Below are 27,488 nucleotides of genomic sequence, written 5' to 3' on the forward strand. Positions count from 1 at the left end.
AAAAATGAGATAATAGAGGGTTAAAATAGTTTGTGTTTTAGAAAATAGTACTTCCCTTATTGGGTTAATGGGAAAATTAAGACATGTCTGAAGCAGCTCACACAGAGCCTGACACATAGTAGCCCCTCAGTAAAATAATGTTTTATTACTATTGTTGTTATTACTCTTATCAATGTCAATGTCTTAGTGGCATAGCTGAAGTCTGATCTGAGTCTAAAATCTATGTTGACTATATTTGATATCTTTTGAAATACAAATTGAGTGAATGCTTGGCATAATTTTATTTATTATCCTTATGTAGCAGTGTTCTTAACTATTGCAGAGAAGCCAGGTGTTAATGACCTTCTGGAACAGGTTTCCATTATTGGTTTTAGCTTCCAAAGCAGTCCTTTAATTATTAGGGCTGATGCCGTGTTTCATGCTGATGACACTGTTCCTAGAAACCCTGCAACAGATGGTGGCCATTGTGTAGACTCAGCACAGTTCTCCTAGACTGTGCTGCCGACTCAGCAGAATTCAGCAGATAAACAGTCTGCCTATACAAGGCATCAGTCTGCTGTGAAGAGACTTATCTGGAAAACCAGAAAGGAAAAAAAAGTTCTTATTAAAATGGATTGAGGTCTCTAGCTGAACTCTGTTCTCTGTGTGGCATTTTGTGCCAGATTTAAAAACCAAATGACCAGAAAGCTATTTCACCTTAGGGCCATTTAGCAAATAGCCTGGTGTCAGATTCCAGATAAAGCACAAGTTTACATTTTGTATTGAGACCATTTTTATCAGAAGGTGCTGTGTTTTACATGTGCCCACATGAGGGGAAGGTACCTAGTGTACGGAACACGCAATTAGTGAATGTCCTAGGGAATAATGATAAGGAGATAAGGTTCCTTTGCCAACATAGGACTATTTGTTTCACAGAAATTTTCATCATCTTGGACAGGATTATCTGAATCTAGTTATAGATGGACAAGGCTCTGCTCTGCTTGTGTCTATAAACTGGGAATCATTTCTTTGTGACATGTGGGAAGTATTTTTCCTTGGGAAAAAGCAAAGTGTCTTCACTTTTCTGTTGCCCCGTGTAAGCTTCCTTGGGACTGGTCAGATGAAAAAACTTCCAGTGATAGGATTGGGACTACAGAGGCAATTTACTATGATGTAAATGGACGTTAGCCTTCAGGGCCCCTTATTTTCCCAGGCTTTGCCCAAGACCCTGGGCCTCGTTCACATGGTCATATATAGAATTTGCAATTAAGATGATTTAAACACGATCAGGTTAAAACTGTGGTCTTTTTGCATGTCTACCCACCTCTGTCATATTTCTCCTAGTGCAAAGTGGTGTTAGAAGGGCCATGGGCAATTTTGGAATTTGGCTAATAGGATACTGAGTTGGGAATACATTTATTTTGGGTCTTAGTGGGCTATATTAGTGTAAGCCATATAAAACTGTTATTTTTGGAGGTTGAAAATGATTGTACATTGGCAATTTCATATGGTCAACCTAATATTTATGAGGCTCAAAGCTATGTCAGCATATAGTTAAGTTATGTCTACTGTCCTGGTAAAGGAATGTCTCCCAGGAATCTTCCTTCTTCTCCTAGTGCTATCCTAATGAGCCCCTGCACCCAGAGTGCGGAGTACATGGCCAGAGCTCGTCTTGTCATGTGCATGCCTCTGAAAGCATCTGGCACTGAAAGCATGTGAGTAGAGAGGAAACAATAACTTTGATTGACCCTGATAGAGGAAAGATTGAATAATCTTTCCAGTCTCTCCATAGAAAATATTATAAAATCCGAGTAAAGGAGGAGGAAGCACTTGAAGGGGGAGTTGGTCTGGTGTGCACTTCACACTTCAGGAATATTGTTGTGCATGGAAGCACTGTTTTTGGAAGACTGTTGCCCAGAAGAAAAGATGTTTGGTTTGCACAAACCAAAGACGTACTGAAGTGGAGAGGGCTGCTGTATTTGCAGAGCTTAATCATCCAGCTCTCAATTCACTGACAATAAACACTATGAGAAGCACTTCCAGAACTGTTTTTGCATGAGACTGGTCAGGAGTCATCTGCAGTGCCTATGTCCTGCTCGTGAAAAGATGGAAGAAGTTAAGTTGCCAGCAGGATAAAAAGGAAAAAAAAAAAAAAAAAAAAAGAAGAAGAAGAAGAAAACAACCTGCTGAAATCATGTGGTAGTTGCCAGGGCAGGACCCAGTCTAAAGATTGCATTGAAACCAAAGAAATTCAACACTATCTGGAAATAGGATAAAAGGCAAACAGATCAGTAAACTGCAAAAGGAATTTAAAAGTCACAGTTCTGATGCTCACAGTACCACTTCAAGTGCCTGCCCAACTCCATCTCCTTGTTACAGTAACAAGTCAGATGACGGATCAGATACAGAGAAGGCTTCCAGCTCTAACACAACACTGTTTTTTTTTTTCTTTTTAGATTTCACACAGTAGAAAAGACAGAACATATGTTGTGGGATTATCTATAAATGGTGTTTTGGGGAAGTCCTCATCGACACACATCTATTCAGGCCTTAATGCAAGAAGAAAGCAGTTGCTGACAACCTAGAGGAAAAGGGGCAGGAGCCTCTGCCCATCTCCACTCAGGAGTGGTGACTGAGGTGGATGTCGAAGGGGAATAAAAAGCCGTTTATATTTGAAAAGACCACAAAGTGACAAACTGACCCTCTTATTTTTAACTTGGATACCTGCTATTCTGCCAAAAGACAGTTTGTAGAATAGTTCTGAAAGGGTTATTCTTCCCCCAGTCCCACAAATTCTGAAGCCAGTGTCTAGCTTCTTAAAATAAAAAAGAAATGTGTGTAATATTTAAGATACTGAGTATTTTATATGAAATCTGAATGCTGCTGTAAAGTGCTCTTTAAGTCTTTTTTAAAAATCCCCTTCTCAATGTGGTTTTGATTTGCATTTCCCGGATGCTGAGTGATGTTGAGCATTTTTTCATATGTCTGTTGGCCATTTGTATATCTTCCTTAGAGAAATGCCTACTTAGCTCTTTTGCCCATTTTTTAATTGGGTTGCTTGTTTTCTTCTTGTAAAGTTGTTTGAGTTCCTTATATATTCTGGATATTAATCCTTTGTCAGATGTGTATTTTGCAAATATTTTCTCCCACTCTGTTGGTTGTCTTTTAACTCTTTTAATTGTTTCTTTTGCTGTGCAGAAGCTTTTTAGTTTGATATAATCCCATTTGTTTATTTTTCCTTTGGTTGCCCGTGCTTTTGGGGTCGTATTCATGAAGTCTGTGCCCAGTCCTATTTCCTGAAGTGTTTCTCCTATGTTTTCTTTAAGAAGTTTTATTGTTTCAGGGTCTATATTTAAATCCTTAATCCATTTTGAGTTGATTTTAGTATACGGTGAGAGGTATGGATCTAGTTTCATTCTCCTGCATATGGATATCCAGTTCTCCCAGCACCATTTGCTAAAGAGGCAGTCCCTTCGCCAGTGAATAGGCTTGGTGCCTTTGTCAAAGATCAGATGGCAGTAAGTGTGTGGGTTGATTTCTGGATTCTCTATTCTATTCCATTGGTCAGTGTGTCTGTTTTTATGCCAGTACCATACTGTTTTGGTTATTATAGCTTTGTAGTATAGCTTAAAGTCAGGTAGTGTTATGCCTCCAGCTTTATTTTTTTTGCTCAGCATTGCTTTGGCTATGCGTGGTCTTTTATTGTTCCATATAAATGTCTGAATAGTTTTTTCCATTTCTGAGAAAAATGTCTTTGGAATTTTGATGGGGATTGCATTGAATTTGTATATCACTTTGGGTAGTATGGACATTTTCACTATGTTGATTCTTCTACTCCAAGAGTATGGGATATCTTTCCATCTTCTCGTATCCTCTCTAATTTCTCTCAGCAGTGGTTTGTAGTTCTCATTATAGAGATTTTTCACCTCCTTGGTTAACTCAATTCCTAAGTATTTTATTTTTTTGGTGGCTATTGTAAATAGGCAGGCTTTCTTGATTTCTCGTTCTGCATGTTCACTATTGGAGAAAAGAAATGCTACTGATTTTTGTGTGTTGATTTTGTATCCTGCTACTGTGCTGAAATCATTTATCAATTCCAACAGTTTTTTTGTAGAGGTTTTAGGATGTTCAATATATAGGATCATGTCATCTGCAAACAGGGACAGTTTGACTTCATCTTTTCCAATCTGGATGCCCTTTATTTCCTTCTCTTCTTTGATTGCTCTGGCTAGTACTTCCAACACTATGTTGAATAGGAGTGGTGAGAGTGGGCATCCTTGTCTAGTTCCTGTTCTTAAAGGAAAAGCTTTCAGCTTTTCCCCATTCAGGATGATATTGGCAGTGGGTTTGTCATATATGGCTTTAATTATGTTGAGATACTTTCCCTCTATACCTAACTTATAGAGGGTCTTTGTCATGAATGAGTGCTGAACTTTATCAAATGCTTTTTCAGCATCTATAGATATGATCTGAGATACCATCTAACCCCAGTTAGGATGGCTAAAATCCAAAAGACTATGAACGATAAATGCTGGCGAGGTTGCGGAGAAAAAGGAACTCTCATACATTGTTGGTGGGACTGCAAAATGGTTCAGCCTCTATGGAAAATGGTATGGAGGTTCCTCAAACAATTGCAGATAGATCTACCATACGACCCAGCTATCCCACTGTTGGGAATATACCCAGAGGAATGGAAATCATCAAGTCGAAGGTATACCTGTTCCCCAATGTTTATCGCAGCACTCTTTACAATAGCCAAGAGTTGGAACCAGCCCAAATGCCCATCATCGGATGAGTGGATACGGAAAATGTGGTACATCTACACAATGGAATACTCCTCAGCTATAAAAACGAATGAAATATTGCCATTTGCAACAACATGGATGGACCTTGAGAGAATTATATTAAGTGAAACAAGTCAGGCACAGAAAGAGAAATACCACATGTTCTCACTTATTGGTGGGAGGTAAAAATTAATATATAAATTCACACACACACACACACACACACAAAAAAAAAAAAAACGGGGGGGGGAAGAAGATATAACAACCGCAATTATTTGAAGTTCATACGACAAGCAAACAGAAAGGACATTGTTGTGGGGGAGGGGGGGAGGGAGAAGGGAGGGAGGTTTTGGTGATGGGGAGCAATAATCAGCCACAATGTATATCAACAAAATAAAAAAAAATAAAATAATAAATAAAAAAAAATTTAAAAAAAAAGGGAAAATAAATAATAAAATAAAAATCCCCTTCTAATGAATGAAACTAGGGGAATTTCAGGGGACAGAGATGGGATTTGTCATACAATAAACTGAATGTAGTTTTAGTCTCTCTACTTGAAAAACAGTGATTGGGGCTTTTTAAAAGTTGGCTAGCTACACTTGTTTTCCATCATAATAATAAATTTGGCATAACTCAGTAACATGGATTGCTCCTAGAGATGGTTTTTAATAATTTTGAAATATTAAGGTCTCACCAACTTTCTGATGATTAAACCTGTACTGCTGATTATTAAGCAGTGAAGACCGAGCTTTCTGGTGTAAATACCTTGAAAGAGAAAGTAATTTCTAAATATACAGAGAAGTAAATTGACTGTCTATGTGGCATCCTGTGTCACCTCACTTCATATTAATATTTGATAAAGATTTTAATTCATGTGAAACTTCTAAAGCAGAATCAAAGCTGCTCTTGGGGAAATGGCAAACCTTTAGGATAGGCAAGATCTTGTATGAATAGTATTAAAGCATTACCATATGGTAGAGAACACACTCCATTAAAAATGTTAAACTGTCTGAAGAATAAAATGTGCAAGTCTCCAGGGGCACAAAACAACGGTAATGCTTCTCGGGGCACATTTCTAAGAGCGTTTACTGAGTGTGTAAATAATTGACTTTTGTTTGCATTACATGACTGTTTGGTGACTTAATTGAAAGCCTGCACAATTCAGTTTTAGCTCAGGATTACTTCAGTTGACCTTTGTGAAGGTCTTACCTGTGTAGAGTGGGTGTTTGACTCATTTTAACTTATTAGGGTTTTTTTGTTTTCCACTTTATATTTTAAAAAAAAAATTAACTGAAAGGAAAGAGGTGTGTATTAACGCTAAGTGAGTTGGTTTTAGTTTGGCTTCTTTTAGTCAGGCTTTCTGAACATGGACATATCCTGAATGTGGGGCTCTTCAATTCCAAAATCCTCATTGAAAACCTCTCACTTGAACCCAAACCAAAGTACTCTCATTGCCTCTTTTCTAGAAGTTCAGGAAAAAAGAAAAATCACCAATTCAGGCTTTTCTAAAGGAGGGAGGGGCATTTGCCTGCCTTATAATAACATGACACAGTGCTTATTTTTCAAACTGGGTATTAAAAATTGGATAGTATAACAATAAGGAGTGAGGTACTTCTTATGGGCACCCTATAGTTTTGCAGTTCTTAATCTAAACTTAACATTTTATTTTTCTTCATTTTGGGAAAAATAATCCTACATGCTACCATCACTTCTGTATTTATTTTACTGGAACTCAACCACAATCTTCTTTTTCCTCCTCTATCTCTCTTTTCCTACATGATGTACTGCATGTAGTCATGGATTCTGTATTAAAATATTAGAAATCTACAAATTTGTTTTGTGCTATTTATACTGTTGGATACTGATAGTCAAATTTATGGTATTGAATAAAGTCTTCTGAAAAAATAAAGAAAATATTAAAAAATCTTTGAAATATGAAGAGGCAACCAAAGCGTACCAGCCAAAGCGAAACAAAAGAAAACACCAAAAGAGAAAAGTATACTGAAGCAAGGATAGTAATTATCTGAAAATGTGTGTAATTATCCTGGATATTGTGATTTTTTTGTGATAACTGTCAGATCATTCATTTATTACATTTTGCAAGTTATTTTCTTAAAAGGCTCTTCTACCCCCATCATATAAGCTTCAAAGTTCACAATACCTGGATCTGTCCCTAAATGGAAGCCATGTGGAATGGAGTCCCAATAGCAAACAGATTTCTTCCAGGAACCCAAAGATCATTTTCAGGGATTATTTAACTTCTTAAGTTGGAGAGCAATCTTAGTAACATACCTGATGTCCTTTTGGTAGAAAATGTCTGTAATAGGATGAAAATACATGATGACTGCTACTAGAGTATGTAATATTTCCAGGATTAAGATTAGAGTAAATTTCAAAAACTTCATAGCAGCCGTCTATCTATTTCCATCCTTCTCTATCTCCTCTCAACCTCTTTTATTCCCATCTTCCCTTTCAGGAAAATGAAGACAGATGGGGATCAACAGAGAATGAGATTCTTTTCTTAATGAAATTGGGAATAGGTGTGGAAGACCTAGAGAAGAGATATCTTCTAGTGTTTTCCAACTCTGTTTCTCCTAATGATGTATAACCCTGCTGCAATTTTGCCTTTCTTACTGGAGTGGCCTGGGAAGTGCTACTAGAATCAGTAAATATATTCCTTGCTAATAAATTCTCCACCAACATGAATTCCTCAGTTTTTATAAGTAAAACAGATGTTTGCTCTTCTGCACCACTGTTTTATCTTTTTATTTAATTGCACCAGCTTTGGGGTGTGTGGGAAACTGTAACAAAAGAAATAATGCTTTTTTGATTGCTGCACAAACAAGTCCCCAAATGTCACAAATAATTTAGAAAAACAAGAAATCAGAGGTTCTACTAGTATTTGCTCCTCAAAGCTTTTCTTTAGTGAACTTTTGACAGGGGGATGAAGTGGCCTGTGAGACACCTTGCTTGATTTATTCATGGTGAATACAATTATATAGGATAGATATTTAAATATTTAATACTTCCTTGCCTTTTGGAATATAACGTATATATTATTTTCTTTTCCACTCTTAAAAATCAGAAACTTCTATGATATACATCAAACATCATGAATCAGCTCATAAATCACCTGCAAGGCAGCAGGATTGGGGGACCTTTAATACTCGTTTAGTATCCTACCTCCTTTCTTTTATATTTCCCTATCTTGGTGAATATGATAACCAACCTTAAGTTCTCTAAGGCAGAATCTGAGACATACAAGACACCTTACGACTTATTCACCATATCAAGCTTATGCAAGCCTACCTAGTCTCTCCTTTGGATGACCTCAGTACCTCCCAATTAGGAAGTTGGGAAAAGAGGAGTTCTTCTTTAGGAATTATAGTTAATATATCATGTTTAAAGGTCTTATTCGGTGGACAATCATTATTTCATCATATTGATTCATTCAGCAAATATTATGTGAATGCCTAATATGTGCTAAGTACTGTGTTAGGTGCTAGGGAGACTACGGTGTATGAGCAGACAAAAATTCATGCCCTAAGGGTACTAACATCTTAGTGGGGGAGGCAAGCCAACAAAAGAATAAAATATATAATGTGTCAGATAATGATATGTGTTATGGAAAAAAATATAGCAAGTAAGAGGACTAGGAAGAAATGAAATGAGGTGGTGGGTTGGGTATCTTAGATTGTCTTCTCCAGATCTATTCTCTGCTCTTCTCCATCCTCCTCTCTGCCCTGGGAGGCAAACCAATATGGATTATATTAATAGGCCCACTGGGAAGAGATATGAGGGAGGGAGAAGTGTGATTTCAGGGTATTTGTTCTTTGAGCTCCTTTCTCGCAGATGCCTTGGGCTGACTGCTGCCCTCCTCCAATCATTGGCATTTTTCTCAAGGCAGCTCTCTCTATTGGACTGTTTCTACTTTCTAGTATCTTCCCTCCCTCTTGTCCCCTCATGGGTGGAGAAGGCAATAGCCCTATTAATACTATCCTTGAGGTTCTGTCTTTTCCCTTTTGGCTTTGCTACATCCTTCCCACATGATTGCAAATATTGAACTTTTCACCAATTATTTTAATTTAATGTGGCACCCGTTTGCTGGGACCTGACTGGTACAGATGCTGGTCTAGTAATATCTCCATACTGGTTTGTCATTATCAGTGACATTTGAAGGAGATAAGGCAAAAAGCCACAGAGATGTGTGGGAAAAGAACCTTCTGCATAGAAAAACAGCAGCTCTTTTCTTTGAATGTTGGATGGACAGCAAGTTGGACTGGGTGGCTGGAATGGAGTAAGCAAATGGGAGAGTGGTAGAAAATTAAATCAGAGAGTTATAGAATGAGGTGGGAAGGTCATAAAGTGCCTTTATAGGGCTTATACTCAGTGTGAGATTGGAAGTCATTGGAGGCAATGACAAACTTTATGATGCATCACCCTGGCTACTATTTGGAGAATAGTCTGTATGGGGGCAAAGGTGGAAACAGGGATGCTATGTAGGAGGCTATTGAAAACCATGGTGGTGATTATCGTAGCAAAGGTAGTGAGAAGTAAGGGGATTCTGGATGTATTTTCACAATATGGGGACAAGATTTGCTGATGGATATAAGTTAAGAGATGAATCCAGAATTACACCAAGTTTAGCAACTGGATGGATGGATCTGTCTTTTCTGATACAAGGACAACAACTGGAGAAAGAATTTTGGGAGGAAGATTAGGAATTTGATTTTGGACCTGTTAAGTTTGAGATGCATTGAAGTAGATGGGTTTAGTTCATGTCCCATGGTAGTTCATCGGAAACACTAGGCTAGAAATACAAATTTAGGATTTATCAACATATAGATGGTATTTAAAGTTTTGAGACTTAGTGAAACTACTTAGGCTATTGTTTCTTAAACTCTGTAGTTGAATATTGGTAAATATAATTTTCACCATAAATATATAGTAGTTGGGTCAGTCCAGTCAACCTTTAAAAACATTATTAAGATTAGACATAATATGTTATAGAAAATAAAGAGCATGTATATTCTATAAGTAAAATATATACTAAATAAGCACCTGTGAACTTACATATCCATTAAAATACTGACATGTCTATGTAAACTCATAGGAAAACATATAAAGTGAGTATAACACAAAAACTATGTTTGAAAATATTGTCTTTATTTAAATGTCAGGAAGAGAGTAATTACTGATTTTCCTGCCAAACATAATTTAATTATAACTCTGACAAGAGAACAAACATAAGGAGCATTATTGCAGCTATCCTTGAAACGTCAATCTACTTTAAAAATGCAATTATTTGAAGCCATTTGTTTATAGCATGCCATCTCTGTTTTACAAAATTTTAAACACTTGGGCCTTCTGAAATTTAGCTCTAAGTTTAGGATTTTGAGTAAAAGACAATTTTCAGTAGTATAGAGATCTCTATTGCCAAAAACACTAGAAATGGAGTCAGAAGTATGGATTTCTAAGACAGTTATTTTGTCACTGACTAGCCATGTGAATTTACAACTTCTTCGGGCTTCAGGTTCTTTGTTTGAAAATGAAAAGATTAAATTAGATCATTGTATTTCCACAGTTTCATAGACTCTTCTACCCCAGCCCCTGTTTCAACCAGAGCCTTTAGCGCTACCAAGGAAAACTTTCATGAATCACAGTTAAAAAGTCAAATTTTCTTGAAAAAAATATTTTCTATTAATTATGTAGGAAGTTTCTGTCAGCTTTGAGAGCAGCCTTATCACTAAACCACTTCCTAAAAAGCATGTTTAGCCAGTTTTATAACTGTCTTCCCAGGTAAATAATCTTTTCTTGCCTCTGCAGTATAATTTAGCTGTAACATTCTTTAATTATAGAGTCTTAGGATCTTACAGTTGAGACAGACCTTAGAAATGATCTCTTTCAACCTCTTTCCTGATACAGAATGACCACCACATCCCTGAGACTAGTAATTCAAAATCTATTTGCAGAGGGCCAGGGGCTCATCAACTGGGATGGTAACCCATTCCGTTTTGTAATAGCCCTTATGCTTTCTTTTGTGCAGCCAAAATAAATAGCTCTGAAACCTCCACTTGGTCATTTCACTGTAGTGATTTAAAAGCACTATCTGTGGTAAGTGGCTCTCAAAGTTTACTGTACATAAGGATCACTTAGAGGGTTAAGATGAATATTCCAGGACTCTCTTTTCAAAGACTGTTTCAGGAGGTTGGAGATGGAGTCCAGCAGTTTACATTTTTAACAAATATGTCATGTGATTATAAATAAAAATTGTTATTATACATGACCATGTAATATTGTGGAATGTAATTACTGTGGAATGAGATGCTCCAAGATTTTTCAGTTACAAAATAGTTTGTATAATATAATTCTGTTTTTGTATATAGTAGCATCTACTTATAAAAAAATCTATTTAGGAGGATATCCCCAAAATGTTATCAATGGCTGATTATTTCTGATTGTTGGGATTGTGAACAATTTATACTTTTACTTATCTTTACATCCTAATGTAAACCATGATTTACATGATTTACCATGATCGTATATTATTTTTATCATTAAAATAAATTTTAATGCACAAATTATATTTTTACTTTTCCTTATATCCTGTTTCTATAATGAATATATTTTACATTTATTATTAAAATAGCAATTTTTTTTTTTTTTTGTCTTTTTGTGACCGGTAAGGGGATCGCAACCCTTGGCTTGGTGTCGCCTGCACCGTGCTCAGCCAGTGAGTGCACCGGCCATTCCTATATAGGATCTGAACCCGCAGCGGGAGCACCGCTGTGCTCCCAAGCGCTGCACTCTCCCGAGTGCGACACGGGGCCAGCCCAAAATAGCAAATTTTAATGAGTAATTTGTCATCCCTACTATTTATCATAAAGGTGATTTTGTAGAAGATGGAGACTTGCAAGGGTGAAAGAGATCTGTCTAGTATGGCAATAGTTTTGCTCTTGCTGAGCTTCTTCAGGGCATATTAGAGTAAAGGTCCTTAGTAAAAATTACAGACTCTTCTGATCTCCTCTAAAAGAGGATGATGGTCAATATTGGTTGTCATGTCATTATTCAGTCCAAGGCCATTTCATCAGTCATTCGTTTATTCTTTCAACAAGCATTCATGTTCTAGGATCTGTGCCAATCACTAGAGCTAGAAAGAAAACTTGTGTTAAAATTTCCTACTATAGGGCCGGCCCCGTGGCTCACCGCAGGTTCGGATCCTATATAGGGATGGCCGGTGCACTCACTAACTGAGCGTGGTGCAGACCACACCGTGCCAAGGGTTGCGGTCCCCTTACCAGTCAGGGAAAAAAAAAAAAAAAAAATTCCTACTATAGTAGAGGAAGTAAAGGTGGCATAAAGAACAGAGGTGCTGTCTCTGTTTAGGAAGCTCTGGGATGATTTCTCTTAAGAGTGGTTGAATGCAGTGAGTCTTGAAAGCGAGAAGCAATCTTATCTAAGCAGATGGGGGAGGGGAGAGACTTTTCCTTGGAAGACATATGCAAAGCCATAGAAGTGTGACCTATTGTGTTATAAATGGGGGACTGTAAGTTATTTGACATGGTTAGAGGGCTGGATGCCCATGAGGGAATTGTAAGAGGTGACTTTGGATAAGTAAGCAGGAGCCAAATCCCAGAGCATCTTATATGTCATTTTGAAGAATATGGGAATTTAGATAAACAGCTTGATTAGCTTTGTATTGTGGCAGCAGTGTGGTGGATCGATTGGAGGGGGTGGCTGGAGATGGAGAGACCAGTTAGAAGACTATTATGATACTAAGAAGTGTTAGAGACCTGAGTTGTTAAGGGGCTGGAAATAGTATTCCAGCTGTTCAAGCCAGTGACAATATTTTGGGAAAAGATGCTTATCTGTTACTAAATAATTGGTAATTGGTTTAGGTTAAGCCAGGATTAATTTTCTTTGTATTTGTTCTTTTCTATTCAAAGGGGATAGTAATTATGTGTGACATCTCTTAATCTGTAAACTTTATCTTCTCTTTTCTAATCACTCCAAGAACGTAGTACCCTTAGTTTAAAGAAAATGAGGAAAAGATAGCTCCTTTACTTTCAATGTCTGTTAAAAGTACCATTACTTTTGTACTCCTTAGGGTTGAAGAAAGGATTGGATGTTAGAAGAAGCCAATTTAGAAGACATGTAATTTTATAATTATTAGTGTCCTTTTATTTGAATTTTAATGACAATACTACCACTCTTTAAATTTTGTTAGGAGTTTTGCCCTCAAGCCTGTGAACAGCAGTTTGAAACCAGATGATTCTGGGAGATCTCTCCTTAAGACCAGCTGCAGTTCTGATGTGATTACTCATTGTTCTATCATTAGCAGACTAGACCCAACCAGCCACCCTTTGGACTATCCCCATACAATGCTGTTTCTGTGCCACTTAGGCAGGGACTCATTGTACTCCAAGCTCAGCTGCAGGGCCTGTTGAATTAATCAAAGGATGCTTAGACCGCATTTCCTAAAGACTATGGAATTTCTATGTTGACCCCACCCTAACACTGAACTCCCTGCCCTTTTTAAATGTTCTGACAGCTGAGGATCTGAGACCAGTCTAACCCTGGGAAGACAGCTTAGGAAAAATGTTCTCAAAAGTTTATTGATGAGAAATGTGAATTTACATTGTCCTTTTGCCTGTCAGAATTTACAAAAAAAAAATTGATTTGTAATTAACATTTTTAATTACCCTAGAATGTAATAGGCACTGCATTTACTGCTTTACTTTTATTATTTCATTTAGTCCCAACAACATCTTATCACATACTTATAATTATTTCTGTTTTACAGAGGAGGAAATGGAGCGTCTGCTATGATGTGGGTGTCTGGTGGTGACTTAAGACAGGTGGTTCTCAATTCTGGCTACACACTGTAATCACCTGAAAAGCTGTTTTGAAATAACAGTTCCTGGGTTAGATGAATTTGGTTAGAATCTCTGAGGGTGGGGCCCAGGTACTGGAATTTAAAAACAAACAAATGAAACCTTCCCAGGTTGATTCTGATTTGTAGCTGGGGTTCAGAATCTTTGTCCTAAGGTGTCTGACACTTGGACTTTATCAAAAGTGTGGTCCTTAGCCCAGCAGTACTTGCATCAAGTAGAAGCTTTTTAGAAATCCAGAATATTGAGACTTTCCCTGACCTACTGTAAAAAAATCCCTATGGAACTATTTGTACTGCGTTTGCAACTTTTCTGTAATTCTAAAGCTATTCTAAAATTAAAAATGTTGATTAGAAAATAAAAAGATCATGTTTGGTATACAAAGATCAAAACTTTCCCTCCAGAAGTTCAATCTAGGGCAATAGAAACTTATTAAAAGGCAATTTGCTAAGAGCTGTAATGAAATAACATACAGTGCTATCACTTTATAGGAAGAAATGAAGAATACTGTTTGGAGTAATTAGAGGAAATTGCCAGAGGAAGGCGACTTGAAGGCATTCCGGGCACTGAGAAAGGCACAAGGGACAACTCTTCTAAGAAAAGTTGGTAATATAAGAAGAATTAAAAAAGGAACAAGAGTCTGAGCTATGATGAAAATATGAGGGTACTTCAAAAAGTTCATGGAAAGATTCTTATTATCTTGTAATCCTATTTTTCTACAAACTTTTTGAAGTACCCTAATATAATGTTTAATAAGCATATATATATTTTTAAAATATGAGAAATCTTTACCCAAAACTGAGGATTAGTGCCAGACTAGAAAGGTAATAAATGATTAGTGGAAGAATTTCTTTCTCTTTTCTGGAGAAAGCAGAGTTATTAAGAGAAATTAATCATTTGCAGCATTGGCACTCTTGGAGGGGGTTGTGGACAGCCCCTTTTTGGAAATTTTGTCTTCTTGGCACTGTCTATTCTCTCTTAACTTCTCTGTGTTAGATATCCAATGCTTACACTGGGCCTTTGCAGATGCTGTTTACTCTGTATCTGCAAAGAATTTCCGAGCTTGTTAATTCTGGTTATCTTCTTGTCCTTCAGCTAAGATTCTGCTGAGAATCACTTCTTCTGAAAAGTCCTTTCTGATTATTTGCAGTCTTGGTTCCTATTGCATCCTATGTATGTCACATTGTTGCAAATTTTCTTTTTGTCTGTTTCTCTGATGGAACTGTAAGGAAGACGGGTTTTTTCCCAATGGCTCTGTTTCCAGGACTTCTGTTTGACTTAATAAATGCTCTGAAACAAATGAATGAAGTGAAAATAATGGCCTATTTTTGCCCCTAGTTTACAGTGAGAAGATAATCTTTGAAGATGGTAATAAGAATTTGAAATGCTCTTAGCATTAATAGCTAGGAAGAAATTTAGAGACTTCTACCTGTGTATAATGCCTGGCAAAGAGCAAATTACCAGTAAATTTTAGTTGTGTGAAAAAGTAGGTACACTCTCATTTTATACACAAGGGCTCTCTGATTTAAATTATATTAAGGATACATCTCCCTTAGCATATTATTAAGAGAGTGTGAACTCAGGCACACTGAGTTCTGAGTACCATTGCTCATAAATTAATAGTAATTTTTATAGCTACTAATTATGAAGCACCTGTTCATGTTATGTTATAAAAAAACTTTTTACATACCTGATCTCATTTAATTTTCCGAAAAACTCTATGCAACTTAGATTTTGGGGCACAGATTTGGACTCAGAAATGTATAATTATAGAGCTCATGCTTTTTTCCTAGTCAGTGTCCTTTACGGTCTGCCCTGCTGCCTCCCTTTCTTTAAGAAGCAGCTCGAACTTCTTATGTCTTTCTCTTCTTGGAAATTGCATGGTTGGGAATCAAAGACCTGCCCTTTGATTGCTAATTTACTCTGTGAACATATACAAATCACTGAACCTTTCTTCCTCAGTCTCCACATTTATAAAATGGGCCTATTAAACTATCTCAAGGGCTTGCTTCATTATGCAACACATATTTGAGAAGCTACTATGTGTCAGTCACTTCTAGGTGCTAAAGATACAGCAGGGAAAAGGACAGATAGCTTACTTTACGGAGAGTTAGGCTGAAAATAAACAATACGAAAGTCAGATAGTGATCAGAGCCATGAAGCAAATAGAAGAAGGTGACAAGGAATAATGTGGAGTGTGGTGGGGGCATCCATGGATGATGTGGTCTGGGAAATCTTCCCTGAGGAAGTAACACTTAAGATGAGACCTGAGAGCAAAGCGGAAGTCAGCCAGGAGTAAATTTGGTAGTGTAGAGTTCAAGACAGAGGGAGGCTCAGGATCAGAAATCCTAAGTCTGCACAATCATTGTGTATTGGAGGAAGACTAAAGATCTGTGACTGGTAAGAAAAGAGTGGTAGGAGATAAGGTGAGAAGTTGGAAGGTCCAGATCCTGGACTTATAGTCAATGGTAGAGACCGTTTCTCCAACATCAGTGTGCGATACTCGAGGGAAATCCATGATAATGTTCTTACAACTTTGATGCGTTTGATACCTTTAACATTTTTGATACTTCCTCTCAGCATTTTTGATACCTTTCATGTGTTTCAGGAAATCCTTTCTTGTAGGTAATTTCCCAGAATAGAAGCCAGAAGTTGCTTCCCTAGCTTCTGTCGCATCAGGACATAGGCATATTACCTAGGCTTTGTCAATCAAATGCACATAGGTAAGACTTTAAATTGGAAATTAGTGACAAGAAACAGGTACCATGAAATCCATTCTGTCATTGATAGTAGCAGATACATTTTGTTGACAGAGGCAGCTCAGCCTTATTAGAGTTTCTAATATAGTTATCTGATGTGCAGATATTGGTTAGTCAAGTGGACTTTGGTAAGTGTGTCTGTTAATGGTAGTGCTGAGCCCATAGGGCGAGTTTTAGGCTGTTAATTCAGTACTGTTGCTGACTTTATAGCCTGGTTATCTGGCTATCTTAGAGTTTCTGTGAATCTCTAGTTTTCTTCCATATGTTTATTTTTACTTAAATTAACAAAAGTGCATTTAGGTTGTTTGCAATTAAGAACTCTGTCAATGCTGTGAACTTGAAAGTAAGGGCCAGGGAGATTTACTACCTGTGTCTGAGAAGCATTAGATCTATGAGATTCATTCCAATTCTAAATTCTTGGGCTAATTAGTGACCAAAAATGACTTGGAGATATCAACATTGCTTATTTTGAAACCCTATTTTTTCATATTTTTATTTTCAAAATTAGTATTTGTAAACTTGTTCCTATTATCTAAGACTACCGTATTCTCTGCATTCATAAGAGGACAGACTTATTATTCATTTATATTCACATTCTTCTGTAAACCTCTTTTTGGCCTCCTTTAACTGATAGAGCAAGATCTTGTACAAAGATGCTACTTTCTCACTAGACTGAAGACCTCTCCAGGCTCTCAGGTACGTCGTTGATAAGGAATGCATTAGCCTGGACAGTTCTTCTCTAGCTAAGATCCTTCCTTATCAGTAAAGCTGAAGTGTCTAATCATTAACCACAACCCTAAACATATATTCATTTTAAGAGAATTTTTTGATGTCTGTGTAGCAGTCATTCTTTCAATAAAATAGTAGCCAGTCGTTTATGAAGTCTGCTATACTGCATCTGAGAAAGGGCTTCTAAAATTTAAGTGTTTCTTAATAGCTGTAGAAAATTAAGGTGAAAATATATCAATAATTATCACCACCCCCATCTGTCCAGTTCTTGTGCCAGGCTGGTCTTGGAAGAGTTGTAAATAATGTAGCTACTTCTCTAAAATGGTTTTCCATCTTCTGCCTCTCTGGCTATCTCTCCTTTTCTGTGTGTTTAAGTTCTGAATCTTCAATAACTCTTGTCAATTTTATTTCCTAGAGGTTATTCTTATATTTATAGCTGAATATTTTTTCTTTTTTCATTGACATGTTCGTTGGGTGCAAGGCTCTTCATGATGACAACTAGAAAAGAAAATCCCTTATCCAATGCTTTAAGTGGGTAAAAATGGTGATTGACCAAAAACGGAAATATTTAGCTTGTTGTTTACCTTAATGAAAATTGACCATTGTTACACATAGAGAAATGGTATACTGCATTTTTCTTATTTAAAGACCTTATCTCCTATGATACCAGTATACCCTTGTTAAGAACAGCGTAATTTGAATATTAATTTAAAAGCAGATATTTGACCTAATATGTCTTGACAGGAGATGTAACCATTAGATTTATGCATATTTAGGCTTTGCCTTTGCCAGTGGATTTTCAGAGACTTGCTGTTTAGATCATGCTTTGTCAGTAAGTTTTTGGTGACACATTTATCATCATCTGGTTGTTATCACCTGGAGATATTCTCTTTGTCTTTATGGGACAGAATGCTTTGAATGGAAATTTCTCATCCTACAATATCTTTTCTGGTTGTTCCTTTCCCTGCTTTTTTCCTAAGGCATGATACACATTTTCACTACTCATAAACTAAGGCTGGAGATGTACATTTGTTGTCTCATTAGGGAACTTTTGAGAAATAGAAATTAAATTTTCAAAATAACCCTTATAGCTAGGTGATAGGTACACGATATTTATATTAATTGGTTTACTTTTTATGTTGATTTTTTGTGTGTAATCAAAACTTAAAAATAAAACATCATATATCAGACTAATATAACCCTGTGACTTAGGAAATTCATGAAGCTTCTCTGAGCTTCAGTGTCCTTATTTGTAAAATAGGAATGAATGCCTTGTTTATAGGATTAGGATTTTATCAGAAAATGAATGCTCTAGTGTTCCCATGTGGACTCTACTCTAAAATACTGTTCACATGTTGAGTATTAATTAAAAAGGACTTTGTGCAAGTTTCACTTATATTGATTAACCTAAAAAGAACTGCACAGAGATTTGCATAATTGTTTTTTGTATCAGAATAATGTAAGGTCATGGAGGATGAGAGGTAAGAGGCTGCCTTTAGGAGATAGTCACCTGAGAAATAGTGGAACAAAAGTGAACATAACTTGGGGCAAGAAACCCTACATTTTCTGTGTTAGTGGAGTTAATGGTGGAGTTAAAAATAGAGGATAACTGTTTCTTCATTGGGTGACATTCTTAATAATATCTTTCTTACTATCAGTTCTGCAGGTGAGGTTCCTTAAAATTAGAGCAACTATCACTGGAGAAAGGAGACTAGGCTAGCTTCTCAGGGAGTCTCATGGAAATATATATCTGCTCTAAAGGATCAATTATCAGATACTTTGTTATGAAAATTTCATTCTAGCTAATAACAGGAAACATTTATTAAAAGTTTACTATATGCCAAGAAATGTACAAAGTTTTTAGCATAGATATTTCTTTCTCGCAACTACATCATGAAGGAGTACTATTTTCTTTCATTATATTGATGAGGTAGGAAATCGTAGTCAGAAAGGTTAAATGACTTGCTGAAGTTCATATAACTAAAAAAGTGATAGAACTAATAATAGAAATTGCCAGTAGAGCTCTAGGATCTATAATCTTTACTACAACTTTCTGGCTCTTTACGGCAATTATTTCAGTCTAGGCTCTTTTCTAAAAACTTTTTTGTTTTCTTACCTCTTTCTATGCACTCTGTTTCTGCTGTGTGAGCAGATATACATGAGGTGTTCATTGTAATAGTTGAGAAAGTTCATTTTTGGAAGTGGAAAGGATATAAATGAAAATGTGTGATTACACAAAATAATCATATATTGTATTAGTTTCCTAGAATTGCCATACCAAATATCACAAACTTGGTGGCTTAAAACAACTGAAATTTATTCTTTCACTTTTCTGGAGGCCAGAAGTCTAAAATCAATGTTTGGCAGGGTTGGTTTCTTCTGGGGGCTCCGAGGCAGAATCCATTCCATGATTTCTCTCCTAGCTTCTTGGGGCAGCTGACAATCCTTGGCATTCCTTGGCTCATATAGCTGCATGACTCCAATTTCTGCAAACATCTTCACATGTCCTTCTCCCTGCGTCTCTTTGTGTCCCTCTCCTTTCTTTTTTATAAGTCATTGGATATAGGGCCCACCCCAAATCCAGGATGATCTCATCTGAAATTTTTAACTTAATTAATTACATCTGCAAAGACCTTATTTCCAAATAAGGTCACATTCATAGGTACCAGATGTTAGGACTTTCACTTATCTTTTGGGGACCTCTATTTGAACCCCTACCTATTTTGAACATTTATTTTGAAGAAACTGGTGAAATAGTACAATATTAAATTGGTTTCAGACCATCCCAATTCATAGATTATTTAGTTTAAAGTGTATTTTATATAAGAATGTTATTTTATGTACATTATCTTAATGCCAGAGATATCCCTCAAAGATTTTAGATTTAAATTTCATTCCTTTTTGCTACTTCTCTAGTAAAAATATATGGTAATCATTATCTTTCTGTTATTTCCAGAATATATTATCTCATATGCACATGCACATTTAGATCCTCATTACTTGAATCTTTGAAATTACTTTTAAGAGACTCTAAATGGTAAAAAAATAATGCATTTGTCAATGGGGTATCTTGAGTCTCATTCCAAAACACATACTCTTATGACATAGAATATTAACACTAGTGTAGTGGATTGAATTATGTCCCCCCCAAACTCACTGAAGCTTGAATTGTGTCCCCCAAGTTTTATGCATTAGAAACTTGACCCCACTGTGACTGCTAAGAGGATGGGAATTCTATTATGGTAATTGAAAGGTGGAGCCTTGAAGAGGTGATTAAACTGTAGGACAGTGCCATAGTGAATGGATTAGTGGTGGTGGTCAGGAGTGTGGTTCTTAGGGCCTTAAAAGAAGAGCATATGCAAGGTTAGTCTCTCTCTCTCTGCTCCCTCTGCTCCATTATTTCATAATGCGATACTCTGCCATCACAGAAGTTACCACCAAAGAAAGCCTTCACCAGGTGTGGTCCCTGGACTTTGGACTTCCCAGCCTCTGAAACTGTAAGCAATAAATTTCATTTTCTTTGTAAATTAGCCAATTCCATGTATTTTGTTATAAGCAACAGAAATGAACTAATACAACTGGATTTAGTGGAGAGATAATGAACACAAAACATTGACGTGTTGAAGATGATGTAATAGTATTTGGTGAGTGACCAGAATCAGGGGCATATAAAAGAGAAAAGCCAAAGATACATTAAACCGGACATCAAGAAATCTGGATGCTATTCTGAGCATTTTACAAGTTCTGCCCTTCTGCAGAGTGGATCAGAAAAAAAGGTTCTAGAGAATAAAATGCCAGGAGAGATGATCACAAAATATAGATTGCTAAAAGCCCTAGAGAGGATGATTCATAAAGAAATGTGGACTTCAAATTTTAAACACAATTTTAGAGATAAGAAAGGAGGGAAACAAGATGATAGGTGATCTATACATGTTTAAAGCAATCAATATGTTTTTTTGACACAGACTTAAAAATTTTTTTTGAACAGTTTAGTGGCATATTAGGGAGGAGGTGCTAACTGAACAATGAAGCTAGTACTGTGCTGTACAGTTAGAGTAGAAGTCCTTTTATCTGAGAGGATTGGGAATATAGTTGATAAGGTAATAATAAAAGATGGTTAAAGTAAATTACAAAAAAGATGCATATCTACTTAATCAATTTTATTTTAACCGAAACCTTACACAAAATGTGTATATTTGTCAAACTTTTTGTGTAAGTGAAGACATTTCCTTGAGCATGAGTTCATTGATGGAGTTCTATAAAGACTATCATATATAAAGAATATCCATTACAGATCATCTCAGTGTTTACTTCTTCAAATGGGAAGGAGAACTTAGGGACACCTCTACTGTGATCTAAGTGCAAATTTTTTTCTAAATTTTAACGATTTCCTCTTCACCTTTTATTGTGTATATAATATGATGGGGGTGGGAGGAGAGTGAATACATGACTAAACTGTCATTTGATTAGAAGGGAAGAATGAGGAATGGATGCTTATTAGGCAGACTACAGTTTTCCTTACAATAAGCATGTGAAAATATTGGTGGGACAGAGCTGCATAAATATAGGGGACAAAGTCTAGTAGCTATGAGTCTTCAGTTAGCTCTGGGCACCAGTAGGTATGGCTGACATTCTAATGGAGAGAGTCATTTAATTTGGTGATGGTAAGCTGATTAAGTGGAACTCTGTTTTGAGAACATCTACGCTTCTAATTGTGCTTTAAACGTGCTACAGAAAGCTCACATAATATTCCAGGGGAAATGATTTACAGAGAAAATTAGTTTTGAGCCAGTTTTGAAGGACAAGATAGTAGAAGGATTCATGATTAGGTGAGTGCCTGTCTGTTTTATGGGGTTGAGAAGTTATTAGTTCCTGGCATTTGTATCACACGAGATATTTCCAGAATTGATTTCAGATTATGAGAGAGCATTTCTGTGCCCCCTGGGTCATCCAGTTGTGTAGGTGTTCATGGGTGGTCTTTTCCTGGGTGGCCATTCTCATTTCACTTGAGCATCGTAGGCCAGAGACTGAATGTAGATGTGACATTCTTGGATGGCTTAAAGCTGTGCTTATATGTGTGTGTATATGTATATATATGTACACAAACATATATATGTATATACATTTAGTTTAAGATCAGATTCTTTAAACAGATATGTCTTGAAAAATAAACAAAAATGTCTTGCAATATACTTTATAAAAAATATAGCTTTGTTGTTATAAAAATAATTAGGATGATATTTTTATGAAAAATCAATTTTATGCCAAAACTCTGAGCAATGCTTATAAATATCTGACTTCTTTAAAACCTCTGAGTATGCACTTTAGGCTCTGCCAAAAATACACTTTTTGTTTACTAAGTGTGGTTTTGAAAAATTACCTTCTTTATTGTTTTCATGACCAGTTTGTAGAGCTGGCTGTGAAGCAGATGGATCTGCCCCTCCTTTCCATGCAGTTACACAAGACCATTTCCCTAAATCATTACCATCACACCATTCTCCTAAGCATTTTGCACTATCTGCCAGTTGCTCCTGCTGTCACGACAGAACACTTGAAAATGGTTTTCAATATTCTTTTTACTTTACTGATTTTCTAAAATCCCTCCAAGGAATTTTGCTATACCTCAGATAACTTGTTTGGTCTCACAAGAGACTGTGAGAGGGAACTTTCCAGGATGACAAGAAGCAGGATAAGATGGTTCCCAGGCAGCCAAGAGAAGTTTTAAAAAGAGAGAAATAATCACCATGGTCAAATGCTGAAAAAGGTTAAGTAAAGTAGTGATTAAATATGATTATTAGGTTTTAGATTTGGGAGGTTATTGTTGCCCATTGAAAATATTTTTAGTTGGGTGGTGAATGTACACTAAATTGCTATGGTTTCAACAGTATGTGGGAAGTGAGGAAATGCAAATATTGTTTGCAGACCACTGTTTCAAGAGGCTAGCTGTGAATGGAAAGGGGCAGAGTGGAGATAAGATTTTATATAAGATGAAAGAGATGCAAACATATACATAAAGAAGTCAGTAAAGAGGAATAGAAGTTACAGAAGAGAGGAGAAAATTGATGTATTTTGGTCCTACATCCTCTTCCTGAAACAGTGTTCCTTCTCACTATTTCTAACCTTTATTAATAGCAATAATACTGCTTGAATATATTGAATGTGCCACTCTGTCTCATGTTATATTAAGAGAACTATGAGGTCTTATTCTTACTCTCTGGCATTTACAGTCTGAAGCCATAACACAAGACATGAATAGGGGTCATTCTTTCTTTAAGCACGTTCGTTAGCAAAGTTTTATGTGGCCTATTTTTATTGAGAGTCATGATTTAATATACCTATCTGCATGAATCACAGAGTGAATCTTCCTTTTAACCTTGTCGCTGAAAACGGAAATAACCCTTGCCTTACAGGTCCTAGTCCTAGTAGTTTTTCATTAGTCTTCTATTGTTTAAGATGAGATGGGTTGATCCAGGGTGGGGTTAAATCCATGTAATGATTAGTCGTGTTATAATGGAATGGTTGGCTTGAGACCAAAAATAACATTCAAAGGCATTGCAGAAATCTCCAGGTTTAAGGGACGCCTTGATGAGTCAATGCCTCCAAATGCTTTTCAGTGTAGTCATTTAGTGGCTGCTAGACTCAAGTGTACACAGATTTCTGATGAGAGCTAATAACAGAGTCTTTAAAAAACCAAACAAGGACAGATTTTTAGATTTTTTGAAACAATAGCCTTCATGATCCACAGTAAGTATTTTATAAATCACAATATTAAAATTGTTTTCCATTTAGGGAGTGCACTGTTCTTTACAGTTGATAAAGCACTTTAATAGGCATTATTGCTCTAGACTCACAACATTGCTGATCCGTAGGCAGAGGAGGTATTGTCACTGTGTTACCACGGATAAGAAAATTGAGGCTTAGAAAAGTTAGTAACAATAGCTGACAGAGTTGAAGTCTTATGCACGAAGCTTGGTGTTAAGAAATTTACATTTAGTTCTTTATATTATCTTCACTACTACCTTATGCTGTAGAGGTTATTATTACCTGGATTTTATGGTTGAGAAAATTGAGAAGAGGTTAAGTAACTTATTCAAGTGTACCTGATCTGGTGAGTGACAAGAGTCATAGCTGAGACCCAGGGGGACTGACCCAAGGACACCCTGAGCCCCTATGTGTGAGTCTGTACTGTCTCTTTAGGGTCTTCATGCTTGTGTGTTTTCTGCTTCTGTGAGTCTTACAGCATCTAGTTATAATAAACTGTCAGAAATAATGTATTACATAGTATCGCTATCTAAATAGCCTCAAAAAAGTAAAAAATAAGTCAATGGACTGATTTAATATATTCATGCTTTAATTCAGCACACTTGTAATTTCAGCATTCAGTCAGTGACTGTTTCACAGCATTTTTGTTTGTTTTAATTGAAGAATTAACAGACATTATCTACTAAAGTGAATTTTGGAACTGATTATCAACTAAAGTCAACTTGTTTTTTCCTTGTGGAAGTATTCCAGTTGTAATAGATGTCAAAGGACATAACATTCAATATAGAAGTGATTTATCATGAAACCTTTGAGAAACATAGGAAGAATTTATACAGCAATTGACAAACTGTTCTTCAGAATACTTATTTTAATGAAACTGTTAATTGATATGTGATTTATCAATGATATATAACTATTTCTCTGACATGTTTTTAAATATATCTAAAAAATACTAAACATATTGTTGAGTGATAATCTACTTTTAATTGTTTAAGTGTTGTAGTGGATTAAATTATGTCCCCCCACAAATTCACCGAAGCTTGAATTATGTCCCCCAAGTTTTATGTATCAGAAACTAGGCCCCCTCTGTGACTGTTAAGATGGTGGGAAATCCTATTATGGTAATTGAAAGGTGGAGCCTTGAAGAGATAATTAGATTGTAGGACTATGCCATAATGAATGGATTAATAATGACAGTCAAAGGTGTGGTTCTGGAGGCTTTAAAAAGAGACTGAATGAGAGGTTAGGCTCTCTTTGCTCCACCATTTTTGCAAAATGATACCTGCTGTTACTGTTGCCACCACCAAGGCTCTAACCAGATGTGTCCCCTGGACTTTGGACTTCCCAGCCTCAAAAACTGTAAGCAATAAATTTTGTTTTCTTTATAAAATACCCAGTTTCGTGTATTTGGGTATAAGAAACAGAAATGGACTACTAGAGAAAATTGGGACCAAAGAAGTGAGATGTTGCTTATAACAAATACTTGAAAATGTGGGAATGACTTTGGAACTGAGTATTGACGAGAGGCTGGAGGAATTCGGAAGGACAGGCTAGAAAAAACCTAGATGCTAGTGAAAGTTGAGAAGACAAGAAAACCAAGGAAAGTTTGGAACTTCTTAAAGACTGGCTCAATGGTGGTGAGCAGAATGTTGATAGAAATATGGACAGTAAAGGCCATTCTGAGAAGATCTTGGATGTAAATTAGTCAGAGATTTTTGGAAACTGGGGCAAAGATCATTCTTGCTGTGAGCTGGCAAGTGACTTGCCTGCAGTGTGTCCATGCCCTAGGACTTCGTGGAATTTGGCACTTAAGAGTTGTGAACCAGAGTATTTGGTGGAAGAAATTTCTAAGCAGCAAAATATTCAGGAAGCTGCATGACTACTTGCAACAGCCTATGCTGAGTTATGGCAGAAAAGGCATGCTGTTAAGCCAGAATTTAAAAGGAGAGCAGAGTGTAAAGATTTGGAAAATTTTTAGGCTCGCCAGGTGGTAAAGAAACAGAGAGCATTTTCAGAAGAAAAATGCAATAGTGCTAGGATTAGTACAAGTGAAAGGGATTATCAAGAGAAGCGGGGCAAGGCCTTGAAGGCATTGCAGATGCCTCTGAAGCCAACTCTTCTATTTCAGGCCCAAAGGCCTAGGGAGACAAAATGGTCTTGGGGAACAGCCTGAGGCACCCTCCATGGGCTTTCTGCCCAGGATTACCTCAGGATGCTGCTTCCTGCACCCACCCCTGCTGCTCCAGCCATGGCTAAATTGGCCCCAGGAATGGCTGGACCCACAGCTTTGAAATCCAGAAGGCTTGGTGGCATCTACATGATGTTTCCAATTGGTGTTAGGTCTGCAGGCTTGCAGAATGCGAGAGCTGCAAAGGCTTGGAAGCCTCCACCCAGATTTTGGAGGAAGTATGGAAAAGTCTGGGGCCCCAGGAAGAGAACTGTCTTAGGGGCAGAGTCATCACATGGAGCCTTAGTTACAGCAATGACAAACAGAAACATAGGGTCAGAGCTGCAGCAGAGAAACCCCATCAATTCCATGCCTAGTGGAACCATGAGAGCAGGACCTCCATGAAGACCCCAGAATTGTGGAGGTGCCAGCGTGCAATGCCAGCCCTTGAGAGCTAATGCATCACCTGAGACCAGGAAAAGCCATAGGAGCAGAGCTGCCCAAGGACTTGGGGACCAAACCCCCACACCAGAGTGCAGAGGACATGGAACATAGAATCAAGATACATGATTTACCAACTTGAAGATTTAATGTCTGCCTTGCTGGGTTTCAGACTTGTTTGGGAGCTGTTACACCTTTCTTTTGGCCTATTTCTCTCCTTGTGAATCAGAATATATACCCTATGCTTGTCTCACCATTGTATCTTGGAAGTAGATAACCTGTTTCAATTTCACAGGTGGGACATTCAACTTTGGACTTTTGAACTGAAACAAATTAAGACTTTGGGGATGAAATGAATGTATTTGCATGTGAAAAGGGGGGGATCATGGGCTGAATGTAGTGGATTGAATTATGTCTCCTGAAAACTCACTGAAGCTTGAATTGTGTCCCCCAAGTTTTATATATTAGAAACTTGGCCCCGACTGTGCCTGTTAAGACAGTGGGAAATCCTATTATGGTAACTGAAAGGTGGAGCCTTGAAGAGGTGATCAGATTGTAGGACCATGTGATAGTGAATAGATTAATAATGGCAGTCAGGGGCATGGTTCTGGGGACTTCAAAAAGAGACTGAGGAGGTTAGACCCTCTGCTCCACCATTTTTGCAATATGATACTCTGTTGTCATTGTCACCACCAACAAGGCTCTCACCAGATGTGTTCTCTGAACTTTGGACTTCTCAGTCTCAGAAACTGTAAGCAATAAATTTCCTTTTCTTTATAAAATACCCAGTTCTGTGTATTCTGTTATAAGCAACAGAAACAGACTAATACAAGTGTCATACCCATGATATCAGGAAGTTACCTGGTCAAACCTATAATTATTAACAGGGGAATGGCCTGGGTACTGCCTTTACCAACTAACAGACTCCAGTGAAACATGTAATCCATTTAGTGATTACTGGAGTGTGCTATGTATC

At 37.0% G+C, this 27,488-nt stretch overlaps 1 protein-coding gene and 1 pseudogene across 4 annotated transcripts in view; both read left to right on the top strand.

The window, feature by feature from the left end:
- The window catches only part of GULP1 (GULP PTB domain containing engulfment adaptor 1), a 282,987-nt gene that overhangs the window by 38,008 nt on the left and 217,491 nt on the right, over positions 1–27,488 (top strand). The gene's annotated exons all lie outside the window — the stretch shown is intronic.
- On the top strand, positions 1,900–2,611 carry LOC134363563 (SIN3-HDAC complex-associated factor-like; annotated as a pseudogene).

Source organism: Cynocephalus volans, chromosome 1 (genome assembly GCF_027409185.1).
Source record: "Cynocephalus volans isolate mCynVol1 chromosome 1, mCynVol1.pri, whole genome shotgun sequence".
NCBI classification, from domain to species: domain Eukaryota; kingdom Metazoa; phylum Chordata; class Mammalia; order Dermoptera; family Cynocephalidae; genus Cynocephalus; species Cynocephalus volans.